This window comes from Myotis lucifugus, unplaced genomic scaffold (genome assembly GCF_000147115.1).
Source record: "Myotis lucifugus unplaced genomic scaffold, Myoluc2.0 scaffold_25, whole genome shotgun sequence".
Classification (NCBI taxonomy): Eukaryota; Metazoa; Chordata; class Mammalia; order Chiroptera; family Vespertilionidae; genus Myotis; species Myotis lucifugus.
The window spans coordinates 160196-174223 of NW_005871073.1; positions in this window are offsets into that span (position 1 = coordinate 160196).

Sequence of the window (14028 nt, forward strand, 5' to 3'; positions counted from 1 at the left end):
GCTATATATTTAACCTCACTTTCTATGCCTCACTTTGTATCTATGGAATCTTGTGAAAAAAACACTTTATCGAAAAAATATTGGTTCATCTCATTGGCATAGATTTTTCTAGCCTTGATTACTCTAACTGTTAGAGTAACCAGGTTACTCTGATTTATTATTTGCAATGCCTCTGACATTTCCTTTTACATTTTCCTACTTGATGCTATTAGCTTCCACCAACACTGGTCAAGTCCATGGTAGTCCATGAATTATATCAACACCTTTACAAATAAAAGAGAGGAAGACAACAATCAGGGCTTCTAGAATTCTCCTCCAGTAACCCATTGCCATTTGTCCAAGCCACTTTCACATTTTATTTATTTAAACTCTGTATCATTTTTTCATGTCCCTGCTCATAAACCTGTCAAAATAAGTACTACATAAGTATTAGCATTTTTCTTGAGATGTCTATTTATTTTTATTCTAGTTTATATTAAACATTTTTATAAGTCAAATCAAACACATTTTAGAATAAAGCAGAGTAGGAACAAATAATAAACTAGTTAAACATAATCCTAATTTATATTAAACTAGTTTTCAAATGACCATAAACTCTTCCTATAAATAAAGACCTCACTCAGTATCTATGTGATATTATTCAAATATGCATTGTATTCTCCCACCTGATGTCTTTCCTCTGGCTCCACCTATAGAACTCTAGTTATCTTTTGAACACCTATTCAAATGTTATTGTTTTTAGGAAATTCTGATTCTCACCATTGAAACTTCATTCTTCCTTCAAAGCATTTCTAAACAGCTTTCATTGTACTTCTTAATCTAGTTCTTATGTTATAAATCCTTGTAATATTTATATTTTCAAAGCACTTTTTTCCCTTACCCAAATAAAATATTCCAGATAAGAAGAAACTATGTGATTTGCACAATGTAAAAACTCAGTAGCAGTTGGAATTAATTAATGGATGAATGAATGAAAGACTCAAGAGTAGGATATTTTTTAATAGTAGTATCTTACTAGAAAATACATATGCTCTTTCGGCAAAACAATTTTGAGAAAACAACAATGACAACAACAAAAAACCCCGGCAACGATCCAGCAGAGAATTCAAACATTTGATTGGGTGGTATCACTCCCTATGTTCTCCAAAAAAGAGTCTTTTACCAAATACTAGGTAATAAAAACATTCCTTTTTCTACATTGAAGTTCAAAATATGTTTAAAAGGACGTTGAATCAGATTTGCTACATTCAAGTATTTTCAGATTCTTACTGTATATGCAAAAATATCCTTATGCATTGTTATCTGCATTTTAAAACATGTATAATCATAAAAGTAAAAAAATTAATACCTGGTTTTATTTTGTACATTTGAATAGCTTGAGCATTGACAAAATTTTTATAACTTGAAAATATAATCAACAATGCACAATTTTAATTAAAGTTGATGTACAAATAACTTTTTTGAATTTTCCAAATATTTATTTTTTCCAAAATTGAGATAGGGCTATGATTAATAAGGCAATGATATTTTGCATATTTGGGAAATATAGGCTTTTAGCTTAAAATAAAATATTTCCTTCATTCTTATTTAAACAAGGATACTAAGTGGAACTAAAAAATAAATATATCAACATATGTATAAGGATTTCATATAAGTTTCACAAAAGTTTTCAGTAGCATTGATTTCCAGTTCCAGTAATACTAGCTACTAATTTACCTATGACTAATTAAAGCACATCACTGATGCCTTGACTTAAGAAAGTACAAAATTTGGAGTTTGGGCATGGCTAGAATAGAAATGAATAACTTTAAGATATTATAAAAAGTCTTAAAGTCCTTAACATTTACAGGAATGTCTCACTTTGCACTAATATAACCTATTTTTAGTCTGTAAACGGTTCAAATGCTTTTAGTTCCACATTGGATGGCTCTTTAGGAAGGTCCCTGGTCTCTCAAAGGCAGTATATATAATGAAGGGAAATTTCAATGACTTTTTTTCCAGAACTGTGGGACAATTTAGTAGTCTGTAGAAAATGAATATCAATAGACAGCTTGGTAGCCATATGAAACTTGTTAAAATTTGGTCAACTTATAACTCCCTGTAGTTTCCCTTGTAAAAAGCACTCGTTTTTTAGAATGGCTTTTCTCTTTTCATTTAAAATAGTAAAAATTATCAACTCTATTACCTACTTTAATCGCATATTAACTAGTTTTTAAATGTATATGCAAAAAAATCCTTATGCATTGTTATCAGATCTGGAATATTGTTAAAGGATCAGGTTTGGGGCATGTTTAAGGAATAAAAATAAGAATATTCATAATAATAACAATGTTAACAACTAAGAAAGTTAATACCTAATTAATGAATATCTAATAACTACAATATATTGAACATTGACTATTCATCGCATACTCAAAGCTGTAGAGATCAGAATATGGTAATAGGCACTTCATATTGCTTAATAAGGGACTGTAGTTATCATTTCATATACATTATCTCCTCTATTGGTGATCACATGAGAAGGAGTTTTATATTCTCTCTTTCTAAAGAAGGAATCTGAGGTTCAAGGAGGTTGAGCATCTGGACTAATTAAATGCCAGTTACATGGCAGAAATGGGATTTAAATGTAGACCCAGTAGACTCTATGTCATGTGTACATGTCCAGCATACATGTTATACATCCCATTCATTCATTCACTTAGTTGTTAAAAGTCTGTTTCTAATATGTATCAAGCTAAAAAAAAGAATAAAAAGACGTTTCATGCTTCAGTTCAATTTAGATAAATAGAATCTTATCAGTATTTACTATGGACTACTTATTGTGTAAGAAACTCGGTGATAATTACTTAAAGAATTGTAACACATATGTTAAATTCAATAGCATAATATACTTAGGACCCTAGAAGAGGACAAAGGAGAAATAGGAGATAAAAAGACTTAACAAAGTTGTGGACATTGTGTTGAGATTTAAAGGATACTGGAAAAGTAGAAGATGGAAGGGGTTTCCAAAATAGTGATAGCATATACAAAGCTACAGAAATCAGAATCTATCTATACTAATAAAAGGTAATATGCTAATTAGACTGGATAGACCAGACGTCTTCCTGACGTCCTTCTGGACATCCTTCCAGATGTCCTTCCAGACAAAGCCCTGGTGGCAGGGCCAAGGCAGAGGCAGTTAGGGGTGATCAGGCAGGCAGGCAGAAGTGGTTAGGGGGTGATCAGGCCTGCAGGGGAGCAGTTAGAGGCGATCAGGCTGGCAGGGGAGAGTGATTAGTTGCTATCAGGCCAGCCAGGGAGAGCAGTTAGGAGTGATCAGGCTGGCAGGGGAGAGTGGTTAGGGGCGATCAGGCAGGCAGGCAGAGCAGTTAGGGGCGATCAGGCAGGCAGGCAGGTGAGCGGTTAGGAGCCAGCGGTTCCAGATTGCGAGAAGGATCTCCCTGATTGGAAAGGGTGCAGACCGGGCTGCGGGGACCGCCCCCCATGCACAAATTTCGTGCACCAGGCCTCTAGTATATATATAAAAGCCTAAGCGACCAAGCAACCGAACATCCAAATGACCGGTCGACTAGTCGCTATGACGTGCACTGAACACCAGGGGGTAGACACTTAATTCAGGAACTGCCCCCTGGTGGTCAGTGCACTCCCACAGTGGGAGCATGGCAGCAGCCACTCACTCCTGCAGTAGTTCTGCAGGTCCAATTCCAGAGAATGGGCCAGGTACCAATGGACCAGCACCACTGGCACAATCCTGACAGCGCTGCCAGCCTCCTAGAAGTTGGCCTCAAACAGTGCAGCCACTTCCCCTCCCTAGACACTCCACAAGGAAGAAATGATATAAAAGCAGCTGCTAGGTGGCTCCAAACAACTGGCGCTAATGCCATCTAGTAGATTCCTGATCTCCATTTTGTTCTTTCATTTGAGACATGTTTCTATGTCTTCTCATTTTGGCAGCCTCCCTGTTTTTTTTTTGTTTGTTTGTTTGTTTTCTTCTTCTATGTATTAGGTAGAACTCCTATGTCTCTCAGACTTGGTAGAGTGGACTAATGCAGTAGGTGTTCTGTAGGGCCCAGCAGCACAGCCTCCCTGATCACTCAGGCTGGGCTCTTGAGGTGAGCATCCCCATTTAGGCTGTGTACACCCTCCTATTGTAGTTGAGCTTTGATTATTGTTAGCATGTCAATGGGAGGGATTTATTCCCAGGTTGATCAGCTGCAAGGATTGGCTGCAAACACCAACCACTGACCTCTGACCACTGTAGAGGATCAGCTATGCAGGGTCCACCCCAAACAGCAGGACTTACTTCAACAAGGTTCTGGTGCCCACTGAGTGGCCACCCTTTGAGTGTTTTGCTTGTGGAGGTGGTTGGAGAGTGGTACTTCAACATGATCTAAAACTGTCCATTGCGTGTTCTGACTCTGAGGCTTCCTGGAAGGTGTGGGCAAAGGTCAGTTGCCACCTGTGTTATGCCCAGGCCCACCCAGCATAAGCTAAAAAGCAATCTACAGATCAAGACCACTCTGTGAACCAAGGCAGGCTGCTGCTAAGGCCAAGCCTGGGGACACTTAGCAAGAGCTACAGGGCAGGCTAAGGCCAGATTCTGCTTATTTGAAAGATTTTAGGAAAATCTGAAGCATGAGCCAAAACGGACCATTCATGTGGAAAAGCCACTGGCAACCCTTGAGAGAACTCAAAAGTTGGGTGGGGTAAGGACTCAGGGAATAATTGGAGCAGGGCAAACAGTGTAAGCTAGGTGGATGGAGTCACAGGGATGGCACCTGCCCTTTGGCTCTGTGGGGGTTGGGGGGCTCATCAAAGGAATAGTGGCATTTGCCAGCATCTCTATCTGGGAGAAAGCTGCTCCCCAATCTCCGGACCCAACTCAGTTCTTTCCCGTGTGTCCCTGGTGCCCCTCAAACTGCAGTTTTTTCCAGTTCTGGAGCTCAGAGGCAGCTAGTCTGCATACATCTGTGTGTGGACCCTTTATGAGGAACTGCCTGGGTCTCCACCAGCTATCCATTTCACTCAGCCTCAGTCCCTCTGGGTTTTACAGATAGAAATTATGAGGACTTCCCTCCTGGTACTGGAACCCTGGGTTGGGGGCCTGGTATGTGGCTGGGACACCTGGCTTCTCAGGGGGGACCTCTGCAGCCAAGATATCCCTCCCAACTTTTATCTGCCTCACATGGGTGTGTGATAAGCCTGTCCTGCATCTCTGCTCCTCCTACCAGTTCGGATGTGGCTTTTTCTTTAAATCTTTACTTATAGAACTTCCATTCACCAAGAATTTAGGTAATTCTTAATGATTGTGGTTCTGTAATTTAGTTTTAATTTTTATGTTATCTCTGTAGAAGTAATTGCTCACTTTTTTTGTGACTCCACTTCAACATACATGTAGTAGATACTAAATAAAAGTAATTGAGATCTGGTCAATGTGACTCAGTTGGTTAGAGCATCTCTCAAGCACCAAAGGGCCACTAGTTTGATCTCTGGTCAGGGCATACACTCAGGCTGTGGGTTTGATCCCTGCTTGGGGTGCATACAGGACGCAATCAATCAATGTTTCTCTCTCACATCGATGATTTTTCTCTCTCTCTCCCTTCCTCTCTAATAATAATAATAATAATAATAATAATAGAAAAAAGAATGGTGATGTGTTTTTTTTTATATGTAAGAATATTTCAAGGTTTAACATTTTCCTCAAATAATTGAAATTAGCATGTAATTTGAATTAGACCTTTAATATCTTAGATATTGTACAATATATCTCATACAATTAATCTTTTTAATTTTATACACATACATACACACAAATACAATGAAATAGTTAACAAGATTATCTTTTGAACTTCTATAAAGTAGCTAAAGAATTTTAACCTGGGTAGCACTTTCATTGCTTTTGGCAAAAACTAATAAGTTTCCTGCAGTCATTTTTATAAAAATAAGAAATATCAGATTTATTGCATGAACTGTTTTGCTGTGGAAATGTTTTTCATAGTCAAGGAAGTATTATCCTTCAACTAACAGATGCAAAATTATACAGAGGAAACAATTTTGAACTGGCCAAAATCTCATTAAAATTGTATGAGGAAAATTATGTATGCCCCATTTACAATTTTTCTTTATAACAGAATATTAAGTAATTCATGATTTGAGAGCAAACTTTAGTTTTATCCTAGACCTACTTGACCTGGTAAGTGTTTCTTGATTTTAAAGGATGACATTTAATTAAAACTGCCTTGCTGAAGTATGGTAATTATTGGTGCAGATAAAAGAGATTTACAAAAACCCAAGCCAGTGGATTGGTAAAAGCAACACAGATTTTTCTTAACATCATGATGTACCATTTACAAGTTGTGATATACTATCTAGCTTTGTATCATTTAAAAGCACATCAAGTTTGCTGGCTGAATTAGCATACACAGTTGTAGAAGAGGCATTTCAATTAAGTGAGAGTCAAACAGACGTCAAGAATTTTCTACCTTTATTTGTAGTGTTGTGCATAAAATTATTTAAGCATTACATTGAAGGATGAGAACTCATGGAATATGAAATCGAACCAAAGTCTCTCCCCTTAACAGAAGACATCTTTCCTTCTTCATAGTTTGCTGATCTTCAATGAATGACATTTAATAATATGAATGAGTAATAGCTGAGTTTACTGTTCATTACCTCTTTAAAAATCCAAGGAAGTAGTAAGCACAAACTTTGATCCTTTTATGAGAATACAGTTTTCATTTATAAAGGTTAAAACAAAATAAGTGATTTTTATTTATAATTTTATAGCTTAGCTACTTATTCTTTTTGATACCAAAATACTTATGATTATGCTTTCAGTTATACTTGTACAGATTGTCAAAAAAATAAAAGGGCTCAAAAAAGCAATCTATTCCTTTCATTCAAAAGATGATCTTAGTATTCTTTCAACAATACTTTAATAGAAAAAGTTCTAATAAAATTAAATCTGATTTATTTCCCAAGAAAGGCATATAAGATATCCTCATACATACATGCATAATTAAAGGCATTATGAGAAAATCATGGATGCATATCAACTATATAAACATAATGTGTGAGTGAAATCTAAAATATTCTCTAAGATTATATACAATATTATTTTAAACAATTTCAACTTGTATGCATGAACTATATTATGGTAGCTAACATCACTCCAAAAATAAAGATGAACATTTTCAACCAAATTTTAGTCTTATTTACCTTATTTGATGAGTATTCACATGAGTCTAACTTAACAGGTTCTACATGTTAACATAGTACTTCATAATAATTTATTTTGAGACCAAGATAGCAGGTGTTTAGCATATTTATTCTAAATTGGTACCAATGTATAATGAATTTTCTGGTCCTTGAGGTATTTATTGGATGTTTTCAGAACCACCCTAGTGACTAAGATGATAAATTGGTTTTAAATAACTTTAGCTTTTTAAAAATTCAATAAGAATAATGTATGTCAGTTTGCTTACATAGATCCTAAGTTATACTTATTATCCAATTTGATTTCTATATTTGCTAAATCAGAGAGAAGCATACATTATTAGAGTTAAATTTGGGGGGTTCATGAGGTAGTCTCATTATGGTGTTTATCCCCCATAGGATCAGCTGTTGATTTTATTTCATGACTCTGGAAGGCATATCTTAGCTTCCTACAAAGGTGACCCTGAATATTGAAATAGCCTTAATTTTATGTTATTAATATAACCATGTTGATAATGATGATGATCACATTATAATGCATTCATAAACATAATAAGCCTTGTTACATAAGTTTCCAATTAAAATGAAAATAAACTGACAAACAAAATAGAACCAGAGGCATAGATACATGGAACTGACTGACAGAAGTCAGAGGAGAAGGGGATGAGGGGACTGTATGAAAGGTTAAAAGGTTAGCCAAAGAATATACGGTATATGCATAACTCATAGACACAGTCAACAGTGTGGTGATGGCAAGAGGGCAAAGTTAATGGGGATTGCATGAAGGTGGTTAAAGGGGAGAAGAGGGCATACATCTGTAATAGTATAAACAATAAACTTAAAAAATAAGGAAAAAAAGACAGGATCCACATTTAAGATAAATCTACCTCTTAAACATTTATAAATGAATTATAGTTGAAAATGCAAAATTGCATACTAAGAAATGCATGGTATTCAAGCTGGTTTTTATCCACACTTTTCATCATAAAATATAAAAAACAATGCAAAATACTTCAGCAAAAGTATTCCTTTACAAATATTGATTTGTTGACTACTGTATGTTAAGGAATCAAGTCCATTCAATTTCTATTCCTCAAATCCGTTAACCACATTCACATTTCAAAAAACTTTTGTTTGTAAAACTGACCCGTTTGTTTCTGCCAAAGAAGAAAAAGAAGTAATGCATAACCTAATTACCCTTGTTTATTTTTATTATGCTTATTATTGTTGTTTTTTAAATTAATATTTGAATATATTTCTTTATGTTTTACAATCTTTCAACTTAAAAAATACTTATTTTTCATATTGTTAAAAGAGGAAATTAAGATTCAAAGAGATTACAAGATTTAATTAATGTTCATGTAGAAAGATTTTAATAGCCAATCTTTTTATAAAGGACTAGTGGTCCAGTGCACAAAATTTGTGCACAAGGGGGGCGGTTCCTTCAGCCCAGTCTGCACCCTCTCCAATCAGGGACCCCCGGGGGATGTCCAATTGCCTAAAATGGCAGTCGGACATCCCTCTCACAATCAGGGACTGCTGGCTCCTAACCACTCACCTGCCTGCCTGCCTGATCACCCCTAACTGCCTTTGCCTGCCTGTCTGATTGCCCCTAACCCCTCTGCCTGCTGGCCTGATCTCACCCCCAACTGCCCTCCCCTGCTGTCCTGATCTTGCCCCTAACTGCCCTCCCCTGCCTGCCTGATTGCCCCTAACTGCCCTCCCCTGCTGGCCTGATCTCACCCCCAATGGCCCTTCCCTGCCAGCCTGATTTCACCCACAATGGACCTCCCCTGCTAGCCTGATCACCCCTAACTGCCTCTGCCTCAGCCTCCAACACCTTGGCTTTGTCCAGAAGGAAGTCGGATGTCCAGAAGATGGCCGGTTGATGCGGTCTAATTAGCATATTACCTTTTATTAGTATAGATAGATTATATAGAATATGATTGCTTAAATGGGGTCGGGGGAGAGCCTTTTTCAGCAGGAGGAGATGTTCCTGGCAGACAAAAATACATAATCCCTCTATCTGGACTGATAGCCAGCCATATGCACTATACTGCCAAACCAGTCATTAAAAAACTGAACCGCTTTCTTACACCTTACACCAAACAGCTGTGGCCCTTAAAACCCCTCCTCAGCCCCCACCTTAGGTTCTACCTTCACAATTCACCCAGATTAAGTTCTGATTGGTCGATTTCTATGCCAGTCAGCATCAAAAGCTCTGCCTCCTAGGCAGCCATTGGCTCCTTGCAGTTCACCCAGATTTGGTTCTGATTGGTCGGTTTCTATGCCAGTCAGTGTCAAAAGCTCCTCCTCCTAGGCAGCCATTGACTCCTCACAGTTCACCCAGATTTTGTTCTGATTGGTCGGTTTCTATGCCAGTCAGTGTCTCCAGGCCTATCTCCGGGCCTGATCAGAGAGATGGGGCTGATCAGCAGCCCCCTAGGCTGGTGGCCAGGCCCAGAGAGAAAGAGAGGCATGGCTGCTGCTGAGGGAGAGAGAGAGAGAGAGAGAGAGAGAGAGAGAGAGAGAGAGAGAGAGACAAGGGCTGATCAAAGGCTGCCATGGAGGCTGAGGATCAGACCTTGCTTCTGTCTCCAGGCCTCTCTCTAGGCCTGATCCACAGACCCCTGGGCAGTCAGTGCTGGGTCGCAGCACCCAGCACTGACTGCAGGACTGACTTCCGTTGTTTGGTCATCCGTTCAGTCGTTTTGGACATTAAGGACCCTGGCTCTTTATATATAGATACTGGCAGCACATAGTTTCTTGGAGATTAGAGAGAAAGGTAATGGGACATTAGAATGGGAGGGTTGGTAAAGGAGCAGCAAGGTGTTTTAGAAGAAGAATTATGCAACCCAGACAGCATGGCTCAGTGGTTGTGCATCGACCTATAAACCAGGAGGTCACAATTTGATTCCCGGTCACGGCACATGCCAGGGTTGTGGGCTCCATCCCAGTGTGGGGCATGCTGGAGGCAGCTCATTGATTATTCTCTCTCATCATTGATGTTTCTATCTCTCTCTCCCTCTTCCTTTCTGAAATCAATAAAAAAATATATTTTTAAAATAAATAAATAGATCAATATCTCTTCCCCCATACCCACTTGGGAACATAATTTTTTTAAAAAGAAGAATTGTGTAAACTTTTTAGTAAACTAAAAATCAGAAATCACTGGTAAGAAAAAGAGGGAAGATGCAGTAGAAAGAGGAGGTGATAGGGCCTGATTCTAAATGGAGAAGATAGAATCAAAGAAACTCCTTTGAGTAAAGGTGTTGTCCTTCTTAGAAATATCAATAGAGAGGAGGAAAAAGATAAGTAAAGGCATGGAGACATATTCAGCTAGAAGAAAAGAAAATTGAGAACACATACAATGAAAAGAAAATGATCATAATTATAATTAAAGATTGAGTCACCTATAGAGATTAAGGCATTATGGTATTGTAGAAGATTGAAAGATAAGGGAATCAACTAGGAATGTTAAAATTATTGCTAAGTAGTATTGAATGTCAACTAAAAATCAGTATCACTAATATTTAGCTCTTCAACAAAATACATAGATATATTCTACCAGCTTCTGTCCAGGGAAAGAAATGACTAAAACAGAATATGTTTCTCCAATGATGAAACTTGAGGCTAAACAATTGAATTTTCCTTTTCATTTTATTTTTTTAAAATTACATATATTGAGGTTACATTGGTTAATATTTTTAATTAAATTTATTGAGGTGATATTGGTTAATAATGTATTATTATATTATTGAATTTTATACATTATTATATGTATAATTCTATGATACATCATCTGTATATTGCATTGTGTGCCCACCACACAAAGTCAAGTCTTCTCTCACCATATATTTGACCTCCTTTACTCTTTAATACCCACTCCACAGGCCTCTTCACTCTGGTAATCACCATACTATTTCTGTGTTTAGGAACTTTTATTTGTTTTTCTTGTTTTTTAATTTGTTGCTTTCACTTTTATATGCCTCAAATGAGTGAAATCATATGGTCTTTTAATAACAGTGGCTGTAAATTATTGTTGTCTCTGTAAATTAAGTGTTTTTCATTCACTCAAGTATTTATATCTCTACAAGGTAGAAAATTTTTATAGATGATGAAACTAACATTTAGAGATGCGAAACAACATCTCCAATATGACATAGCCATCAAATGTCAGACTCAAAATATTATCTGGAGATATCTGAATACAGATTTTGTGTTTTTCCCACTATGCAACACTGCCTCTTCTACAGGGATGTGACTTTCAAAACCAATAATGCTGACTGAAGGATCCTGCCAGTAGGTTGTAATAGAAATTTATCAGTTGGCAAGGAGGCTCTGCTCTCTATATTGATGGCTATAGACCTACCTTCACCTGTACATGTAAACACAAACCCTGGTATTGAATGTTGGGTCATGGGGTTAGAAAAAAGCACTTCCTCTTCAAGGAGTAATGTTGACTACTTAGAGTATCTGGGGCTACAAAAACAACCTTATTTTATTTGTATATTTTCAGGGATAAAAATAGACCTTCTTTGGGCACCAATAATTGAACAATGCCTTATAGAAAGACCACTAAAACAGCAACCTACTCTTGACAAGGGCACTTAACTTCTAACAGCTATATAGACTGACCTTCCGTGAATTCTAGCTACTTGGTGCAAACAACAAATTCATTTAGTTATTTACCCTGAATTATATAGTTTAGAATAGAAATTGCAAATTTAATTTAGGGTTCTAGACCCCACAAAGATAGCAGACTCCATTTTACCATTGGGAAGGCCTGGGGCAGAAAGTGGACTGGAAAATTCCATCAGTCCATCACTGATGCAGATTGAAGACAGATTTCATGTTTCTATCAAGTGAGAAGATTTCTAGAATTAAGGATAGTAAATTTACTTTCTGTAATTCAATGAAGAAACTAAGCATAGCGTTCATCTTTGTCAGACACTACAGGGTAAGTTGATAATGAATCAGAGAGCCAACCCAGATGATGAGATAATTAGTAAATAGTGAGAAATTTATTTTGGCATTTCCCCACTTCTTAAAAATATTTTAAGTGACTTGACCTTTCAGGCCTGTACAAATCCCAAGAAGCAAAACTTCAAAGTCCCCCAAAGCAAGCAGAAAACTAGTTTGACAGACTTTCATGAAAGGCAGTAGCTGCTTGCAAATAAATACTATTAAACCTTAAAAATAAAAATAGAAAAGAAATGATTCTGGAATTTTTTGTCCAGATGAGAAAGCCTCTTGAGGACTAGGCAGGCCAGTGTTAGGGAAGACAGAACCTAGCATCCAGAGTCACATTTTCCGTCTTTTTGTTCCAATGGACACTATTTCAGGCAAAAGGATTTTTATAATGGTGCCTTCAATGCTCCTAGCAGGGTGTATGATGAAGGCAGATATACCATCATATAGTAAACTGTGATAGGGTGTGGTAACAAGATAGAGACCTGGAAGCCATCAATGCTTCAGCATCCACTGTAGAACACAGAGTAGATAAAGGCAAAGCAGTAACATCAGGCTTCAGAGGAGATAGGTGAAAAATGTTTCATATAGGCAAGAACCAGAACAAGAACCGAAGCAATAGATGTCAAAAGCTAGACAAATAAACTAATAGGAGGCATTGGAACCCAGGCTGACTCCTGAACCCCTGTTGTTCCTGAAGTAAAGTTTACCCAACAAAGATGTTTTACCCCCATGTACTAACATGCAGCTCAGCTGGTAGGAACTGTGCAATTTATTTAGTCAGGTAAAGGAACTAGACTACTATAGGTAGAGACACATGTCAAGATATTCTACTATTTATGTACATGACAATGATTTCCAAAAGAAGGTCTTGATCTGACACATTGTGTCCATGTGAAGGAGTGCAGATACTTCAAGTATAATTACTACTTAGATCCATTCCAATCACTGCAAGTCTTAGGGAATATTTTCAAATGGAAATATATAAGCAACTCATTAGTTCGTGTTTTTTATTAAATTAATTTTTTATTGACAGTATTACAAATGCCCCACCCCCTTTCCCTCCTCTGAACCAAATTTTGGGTTGGAGGACAATTCCACATGACCTCCAACAGGGTAATTCAATGAAACCGTGCCACAATGCAATAACTGAGGCCCAAAGTTCTACCAAGTAAAATTCAGGGTTATATTACTGCCAAATCAATGACAAATATATATATATATATAAAGAGATTCGTGCAATACGCCTTCCCTTCCCCTGGCTGTTGGCACAGGTTTTCCTCCGGCACCCGGGACCCAGGCCTTTGCTCCGGCCGGAGCCTTCAGTCTTCGCGGCTCCAGCCAGAGCCTTCAGTCTTCACTCTGCCGCTCTCTACGTATGCAAATTAACTGCCATCTTTGTTGGGTTTATTTGCATACTCTCCTGATTGGCTGGTGAGTGTAGCAGAGGGATGGTTAATTTACATGTTTGTCTATTATTAGGTAAGATATATATATATTGAATCTGTTCTAATAGGCACAAAGTAAAATAGTGAAAATTACATGCATGCAATTGATGATGTATTAAGAAAGCTCCAAGTGATTTTGAAATTAAAAATTCTAAACTTATCCTTTCCTTTCCAACAGAAAACAAGAACATTAGTATTTTCGTTTTTGTTCTTTATATATATATTTTAGAGGCCCACTGCATGAAATTTGTGCATGGGGGGGGGCTGTCCCTCAGCCCCGTCTGCACCCTCTCCAATCTGGGACCCTTGGGGGATGTCTGACTGACAGTTTACAGTTTAGGACAGTCGGACATCCCTCTCACAATCCGGGACTGCTGGAACCTAACTGCTCACC